The following is an 8,765-nucleotide window of genomic DNA, read 5'->3' as shown; positions in this document are numbered from 1 at the left end:
TGGCTCTCTCTTCCTTGGGGACTTGGGACCAACATTTCAGTGTTGCTGGGCAGAGTAAGGGGACCAAATTCAGTTCTGCTTCCCGGATGCTGAAGAAGTTTCTGGAATGTGAACTCATTCCAACTCCCTCAGGGGCAAAGGAGGGAAGAGAGATCAAGAGCCCAGCGTCACAAAGCCCAATCTTCCTAGCCCAGTCCTGCCTCTAACCAGGTGTTAAGATCTTTAGGCTGCGATGGAGCTCTGTTTGTACCTTAGATAGACCTGGCCAAGAGGAGCCTGCACCTTGGAGGGCAGTACTCTGGTCCTCCTTAGGCCCAAGCCTCCCCAAGGCCGAGGAGTCTGCGGGACCAAGGGGAAATGGCCGCTGGGCATGCACACCTCTCCGAGAGAGCGTGTTCTCCAGGTTGCCAGGAAACCAAGCCAAGATGTCCTAAGCCTGCTTCCAAGGCCCACACCGCGCTCCTCCCCATGCCTAGCCTCTTGGGTGTAACCTGCATGCACCTCTAAGCCTGAGGGGCAGCCAGGGAGAAGTTGTTTGTAGGGATTACAGAAGGAGCTTGGACATGAGCTCGGAGTTAAAAAGAAGTGGGTCTGTTGGCACAGGGCTCTGTGGACCTCACCAAGCCCTTACATATGCTGGCCTCCTGTCTACTGTATGAAAGTGTATTGGCCATTTCAGCAAAGGTTCTGAAAGGTTCAGGACATGAACCGATTCAAATTTACATGTGTCAAGAATACACATAATAATAGGAACTCTGCCCATTTGAAATGGAAAAGTGAGCGGTCAAGGCGAACAGGTGACCCCTCCCACCCCCATCCTAGGCCTTCCTTGAAATGCTAACTGGTCATGTAGGGAGCAGTTTCCCCTGAGCTGAAGTAGGGGCCCTGCCTGGGCTAGGCCGACACGGAATAGATATCCAGGTGCTCGCCTGTGCCAGGGAACTGTTTCCTGAGGCAACGCTTAGCCAGAGGAAAGAGGAGGTGCTACGATATAAAGGGAAGACCATGTACCTGGGATGCAGGTACCTGAGTTCATACCTGGTTCATCACTTCCTGGAGCTGAGAGAGACTTTACCCAAGGGCTGGGCTTTCCTCCCACTCTAATAGCTTGCAAGTGTGGGCTCTGCCCTCTGATTCGGACAGGGGACTCCTTAGGAAGTGATGGATTTCTTCAGCTACTCCTGAGCGATTCATAAGAAGTGGGGGGAATATGGGTTATCCCAGCCTAGATACCCCCATGGGGTGATACATATTCACTGACATAATTTAAAAGTCCAGTAGTGGATGGAGATCAGGTATGGTTCAATCAAGGCACCACTTCCTTGGTCTGCTGTCAGGTATATTTGCATCTCTCTCTTTGGTTAGTTTGATCTTTAGCATGGTCATGAACTGCCTGGTGCAGTTTTAAGCTCCTATGTGCACCCCTACCCTCCAATATCCAGAGGAAGAGAGAACATCTATTTCATTGGCTCTCAAGCAATTCTTTTCCAGAAGCCCCTCAGTAAATCCTTCCTCAGGCCTCCTTGGCTTGTTTGGATCACATGTTTATTCTTGAATTGGCAGGACAACAGTATCTGTTGATTGAGTTAAGCTGGTTATAATATTACTCCTAGCCTATCTGCGGGGGATTCTCCAAAGCACAGAGGCTGCTGCACTGAACCCCAGGGGACAGGAGTGGGGGAACTGGTGCTGGGCACACACAGCGTGCATTACGGTGATTGCCTCTCCGGCTTTTGCCATAAGTAAGTGCTGAGCAACTTGGGGTAAACACCAGAGAAGACTGTTCATATCAGAAAATTCTTGATTCTGAAAGGCCTGGTCAGAGGCTGACTTTCACAGTGTTCTGCGGGTCAGGAAAGAAATGCTACAGCTTGTGAAAACAGCAGAACACAGTACTGGATTCCCACTTCTGGACTGGAAGCCTGGCTCTTCTCCTAACTCACTGATTACTTAGATTCTCTGGGTCTGTCTTTTATCTATAAACTGGGAATGATGTTACCTTATTCCAAGGTTGTAGTGAATTTTACTGATACTATGGTTAAAATTTCTGACATCAAGAAACCATTTCGGATGTGCTGGATTTTACCTGAGTTGTTATCACTGTTTGTAGCTCAGCCAAATCAGTCCCTTCTTTGGAGAACCAGCGTTATTTTGCTTTCCTCTGCAGGGATGGTAACATAAGCTCAATTTTGACAATAGTCTGGACCACAATCCTTATTGCAAAGAAGTAAAAAGGAGCAGTGGTTCTCACACCCTGTAAATATTTGCTCCTGTGATGCATGCCACATGCCCGCAGACCAGCTTGTAGTAAGGAGATCAAACACCAGAGGAACAACAGACATCTCATCAAGCCAAGGAAGGCAAGACTGCGCTGGATTTGGGTTAGGATGGAGTGAAGGAGGACGTGAACAGAACGGTGTGATGCCGCAGGCTCGCAGGATGTGAGGAGAGAGCGTCCCATCAGACGCTGGGTCTGATTCCTCAGAGACTTGAAGATGCAGAATGCTGTGCCTGAAACCCCCATCGCAGTTCTTCACCCAGGCGGGAAACTGCCGCAGCACTGTGCCAGAGTGACGCATGCGCCTCAGATTATCCAGGCAAGGATGGAATGCTTCATTTTGGGAGAGGGGGGGTTTCATTTTTACTCATAGGATTTCAAACCGCATTTTAAACAGCCTATGACTTTAGTCGCGAAGTTTTGCAGTGATTTTTTTTTTCAGGCAATAAGAATAAAACTGAGGCTGGGGTGTTATTGGGAAGGAAATGGTAGTTACATGAGTAATTATGACAGCTTCAGCTGCAATGAAATCCACAAGCGCTCGGGGCCGACTGACTTTCTCATCCTGGGCTGAGCTGTAATACTTTCATTACTCAACTGGTTTTGATGCTTTCACCAGTAACAGAGGCCCAAACTCTGCTCTACTAACACCTGGGGATCCAGCCGACTCTTCACTCTCTGCCTGCAAAGTGTCAAACTTGTAAGTAAAGTAAGGTGTTTGCAGGAAGCTCGGTTGCTAGTACTTGGGAACCCATGTCTGAGAAGGTGGTAAGACCAAGTTTCTCTGCTGTTTGCTGCACAAACACAAACGCAGTTCACCCAGTTCGCCCATCGCTCTAACATGGACTTGGGAGAGTACATTGGGCCAAATTGCTAGTGTCTCCAAAACGCATTGTAGTTAATGAGCCAACTTCTGCCCCCGTGATACTTTCCTGGAACTGTCTGACTTCATCCCTCCCCCAGCGTGGAATGAGCCGATTTATAATTTCAGTGAAACTCGGCTCTTTCCCCACCGTGGTAACAATACGCTCAAAGTGAACAATGCGGCCATTCACTACAGAGATGGTTACACTCAGCCCACCATCGCCATGTGGGTCTGGAGGTTCCAAGAGCATGGTTTATTCTCCTGCATCTTCTTCTGTAACCACTGCAGGTCACATAAGAGTGATGGAATAAGCCCCACCACTACTACCCCCTCCAACTCCATGGAGAAAGAGAAAAAGAAAGGTCACATTGCCTTCATCTGAGGGGCTTTCTTTCTGGGGTCTGCCCTGACTTCTTTTCAGTATCAAACAACTCTCCAAAAAACATAGTCTTACTAAAGGAAGAAGTTAGCTATTTGTCCCCCTGCCCACATACCTATTCCCTTTATAAAAGTGAAAGGGGCCACATATGATACTAATATTTTCCCACAAGGCCACTAGGTTCTCAAGACAGTTCCAGTTGGAGTTGTTTTAGCCCCTGTAATTTCTTCTACAGTTTGGTCTTTGGGGCTCCACGAATAGTACCATACCCCATCGCCCTGCCCCAGCCTACCCGGACACCTTCCTCACCTAGGATGCTGTGATGAAGGCAGTCCTCACAGTGGGTCATCAAGGGGGACCGTTCTGTCCTGGGGCAATGGTTCTCAAGCCTAGGGTTAGTCAGGATCACCTGGGAGGCTTGTCCCTTCACTGGCCCCCATCCCATAGCTTTTCATTCGGTAGGTCTGAGGTGGGGCCTGGAATCTGCATTTCTAACAAGTTGCCAGAAAATGCTGATACTGCTGGATCCAGGATCATATTTTAAGAGCCACTGCTATGAGGGAGATGGCTCATCTGAGAGTAGAAGCAGATTCAATAGAAAGAATAGGTGGGCTTCAGGTGGCTTTTGATAGCCTTCCATTAAGGCAATGGATTCTATCCCTAAACACTTGAATCTAATTGGGCCTTTGATACGTTTGGCCAATAGAGTATTGTGAATGTGACTGCCCGTACGTGGCTTCCCAGGCTAGGTCATAGCAGGCAATGCAGCTTCTCAGAACACTCATTCTAGAGAAGGCAGCCATCAGGGAAGACGGCCAGCAACCCTGAGACGACCGTGCTAGAGCAGCCGAGTGGACGATGGTCCCAGATGAGCCTATTTTTACCCATCCACAGCAGGTGCCTGACATGCACATGAAGCCAACCTGCACCCTTCAGTCTAGCTCATCTGCAAACTGAGTGCCAGAGGGGCCTCGGTTAAAGCCTTCAGGAGAAGTTGCCTTGCCAAGCTTGGTCCCAATTCCTAACCAACAGATTCCTTGAGACAAGGTGGTTGTTTTAACGTGCCCAGTTTTGGAGTAGCTACTTACTCAGCGGCAGAAGACGGGAATAGTGCTTCTAGGAAGAAGGGGTGGGAGGGAAACAAACCACAGTGCTCACGGTGAGGGAGGTGTCAAGACAAGAGGAGCTCTACTGGCCTGCATTTGGTGCCCTCTGCAGGAACCTGGAGTAGAAATCTGTCTTTCTAACTCCTGCTGGGACTTTATCTGAGCAGCAAAAAATGCCACAACTGAGGGTCATACTGTCCAGCCTTGTCACCAACAGTGGAGAACTCGGGTATGTAGATTAGAGATTCACTGCGTTAACAGCCTCAGTTCTTCCCAGTCTCTTGCTCCACACCCTTTCTGGTGTGTACTTGCAACTTAGCCCATGAACAGGTGAAGTGTCTTTCCTCACTCCTTGATTCTAAGTTTGAGTCTGTGACTTGCTGTGGCCAATGACATGTTAACAGTCACGACAGAAGCACTCTGTGGCTCCTGCGTCACCTCTGCTTTGCCGCGACCGCCCGCCTGGGCTGGAGGGCTGGAGGGTAAGACACACGGGACAGAGCCCGAGTTATTCCAGTCGTGCAGCGCCGTCTCAGGTCAGCTACCGTCCAACTGCAGCCATCAGGCCAGACCAGAGTTTAGCTGAACAGAGTCCAAACTGCCACTCTACCAATTTGTGAGCAAATAATTGTTTCTTGTTTTAGGTCACTGAGGTGGTTTGTCACACAGAATAATGTTGGCAATGGTTAATTGAACAGAAACTCCCTTAGACATGAATGTACATCTGCACTTTCCCACTGAGGTGGTTCAAGTCTCACTATTTCCACCTGAGAGCTATTGAAGAAGTGACAGAGGCTCCTATAATTTCATTTATCCAAATTAATGAACACCCATTAGAGACACTATAGGGAATTAAAAGGAGTTGGGGCATGGTGGCGCGTGCCTGTAATCCCAGCACTCGGGATGCTGAGGCAGGAGGATTGTTGCAAATTTGAGGCCAGCCTGGGCTACAAAGTGAGCTCAAGGCCAACCTGAACTGCATAGCGAGACCCTGTCTCAAAAAGATTTAAAAAAAAAAAAAAAGAATTAAAGGGAATAAGGACACCATCCAACTAGCTGTTTATAGTCTAGCAGGAACACATGTATACATAACAAAATGTTTAAATCAGGTTAAACATATTTATATCCTCAATATTTATCATTTCTCCATGGTGAAAACTTTCCAAATCCTTTCTTCTAGCTTTTTGAAATGTACCATATGTAACTGTTACCTATAGTCACCACACTGTGCAGTAGTACCAGTACCCCAGGGCTTTTCTCTCTGATCCAGTTGCATCTTAGTACCTATTGATCAACCCCACCCCCAGCCCCGCTGCTCTTCCTGGGCTCTGGTATCCACCCTTCCACACTCAGCATCCAGGAGATCACCTTTTTTAGATTCTACATTTGAGTGAGATCACGCAGTACTTGTCCCTCTGTGTCTGACTTATTTTACTAACACAATGATCTCTCTTGCAAGTGATGAAAGTTTTTTTATAGTGGATCAGTATTCCGTCGTGTATATGCAGCACATTTTCCTGATCATCACTGATGGCTAGTTAGGTCGTTTCCATTGCTTGGCTGCTGTGAAGAGCTGCAGCGAACGTGGGACTTCAGATGTCCCTTTACTGAATCCATTTCCTCTGACTATATATCCAGTAGAGCAATTGCTGGAAAATACAGTACCTCTCCTTTTAATTTTTTGAGAAATTTCCATACTGATTTCCATAACAGAGGTACTCACTCACGTTACCATGAGCATTGTGCAAGGGTTCCCTTTTCTCCACATCCTTTCCACCGTTTATTTTGGGGGATTTTTTTCTTTTTTTTCTTTGCAGTTTCAGGGGTTGAAGCTAGGGCCTCACACATGCTAGGCAGGTGCTCTCTCACTGAGTTATGGCTCCTGCTCATCGTTTTTTGTTTTGTTTTTGAGACAGGGTCTAGGTAAGGTTCCCAGCTTGGTCTTGAATTTAAGATCCTCCTGCCTCAGCTTCCTGAGTAGCTGAGACTGCAGGCATGTGACACCTCACCCAGCTGGCACTTGTTATCCCTGTCTGATGTAATAACCATTCTTTCTGCAGTGAGGTGGTATCCATGGTTTTGTGTTTCCCTGACGATCAGGGAACCTGTTGGCCCCACGTATATCTTCCTTTGAGAAATGTCCACTCATATCTATTGCCCACTTAAAATCCAGTATTGACTTTTTGGATTTCCTTATATGTTCTGGATACAAACCCCTTGTCAGATATATACATTGTACATATTTTCTCCCATTCCGTAGGCTGTCCCTGCACTGCTGAATGCTTCCTTTGCTGTCCAGAATCTCTCAGTTTTATGTACAGTAAGTCCCCAGCTTATGAACATCGAGTTGCAAATTTTCACAGATATGAACAGACCTCGCATTACGAACATTCATAGATGCAAACAAATCACGGAAGTAGCTCATGTGTGTGCTGGACATTGTCACCGTTGTGCTGCTGTGTGCTTACTGTACAGTGCGATAGTGTACAGTAGTCCAGTACAGTGGGAACTTACTGTATTTCTTGTGTTCGGTTTTTTATGCTTTACGTGTGCCAAGGTGTATAACACTCACTTTGTCAGTTACGAACAAATCCAACTTACAGATGTTCTCCTGAAACAGAACTTGTTTGTAAAATGGGGACTAACTATAATCCCATTTGTCTATTTTTGCTTTCCTTTCCTGTGTCCTGAAGCTCCGTGCCCATCCCAATGTCCTAAAGCAATTCCTCTAAAGTTTCTTCTAATAGTTTCAGGCCTTACATTTAAGTCTTTAGTCCATTTTGAGTTGATCTTTGTAACTGATGAGAGATAAGGGTCTAGGTTCATTCTTGTATATATTTTGGTTTTGGTTTTTTTTTTTATTTCTTCCAGTACCAGGAACTGAACTCACAATCTTGCGCTTGCCGGGCAGGCGTTTTTGCCACTGAGCCAAATCCCCAGTCCCCATTCTTATATATAGATATCCAATTTTCCCAATACCACTTATTGAAAAGACTGAAGAGGTCTTTCAGTGCATGTTCCTAACACCTATACTGAAAATTATTGCTCTATGAGGTACACACCTGTAATCCCAGCATGTGGGAGACTGAGGTAGGAGGAGCTCAGCAATTTCAAGGCCATTCTGGGCTACATAGTGAATTCAAGGAAACTACATAGTGAGTTTTGTCCCAAAATAATCAGTTGGCCGTAGATTTGTACATTTTGTTCTAGGCTTTCTATTTTGTTCCATTGATCTATGTATCTGTTATTATGCTAATACCATGGTATTTTGATGACTATAGCTTTAATATATGTTTTGAGGCATAATGCTTCATTCTTTGTTCTTTTTGCTCAAAATGGCTTTGGCCATGCCAGGAGATTTTGTGTTTTCATATAAATTTTGGAATTTTTTTCTAGTTCTATGAAGAGTGCCATTGGTAGCTTGATAAGGATTGCACTAAATCTATAAATCACATAGAGAATTATGGACATTTTAATAGTATCGGTTTCTCTACGTACTGGCCTACAGTAGAGACTATGGGGCTTTTCCCCCATGGCATGCCTCGTAGTTCAATGTCTGAATTTAATTTTTCTCCATCCCCCAAGGAGGAGGCATTTCTCTCCATCCCCCAAGGAGGAGGCATTTCTCTCCGTGCCAGGCTGTTTGGAGTTGGAGGAAGGGTGATATGGTCCATTGTTTCCTTCCAACCTTCTTCGATGCATCATTTTGTTTTGCTACGCCAAAGCAGACACTGTGGCCTCTCATCTGATCTCAACCTTTGTGCTGGTAGTTTGGTGCATAGCTGTTCAATCCAGTGTGTCTGCGGGGACAGATTACTAGAGGCTCTTATTCAGCTGCCAACTTGCTCTGCACCTTGCCCAAAGTCCTATCTTTTTAAAATTGAAGTTTAGCCAGGCGTGGAGGCGCACGCCTGTAATCCCAGCACTTGGGAGGCTGAGGCAGGAGGATCATTGTGAGTGTGAGACCAGCCTGGGATACAAAGTGAGCTCACAGTCAGCCTGAACTGCATAGCAAGACCCTGTCTTTTTTTTTTTTTTTTTGGTTTTTCTCCGGTACCGGCAACCGAACTCACGACCTTGCGCTTGCCAGGCAGGCGCTTTTGCCGCTGAGCTAAATCCCCAGCCCCAAGACCCTGT

This window comes from Chinchilla lanigera, unplaced genomic scaffold, assembly GCF_000276665.1.
Source record: "Chinchilla lanigera isolate Chin_1 unplaced genomic scaffold, ChiLan1.0 scaffold00029, whole genome shotgun sequence".
NCBI lineage: Eukaryota > Metazoa > Chordata > Mammalia > Rodentia > Chinchillidae > Chinchilla > Chinchilla lanigera.
This window is presented reverse-complemented; position numbering follows the sequence as displayed.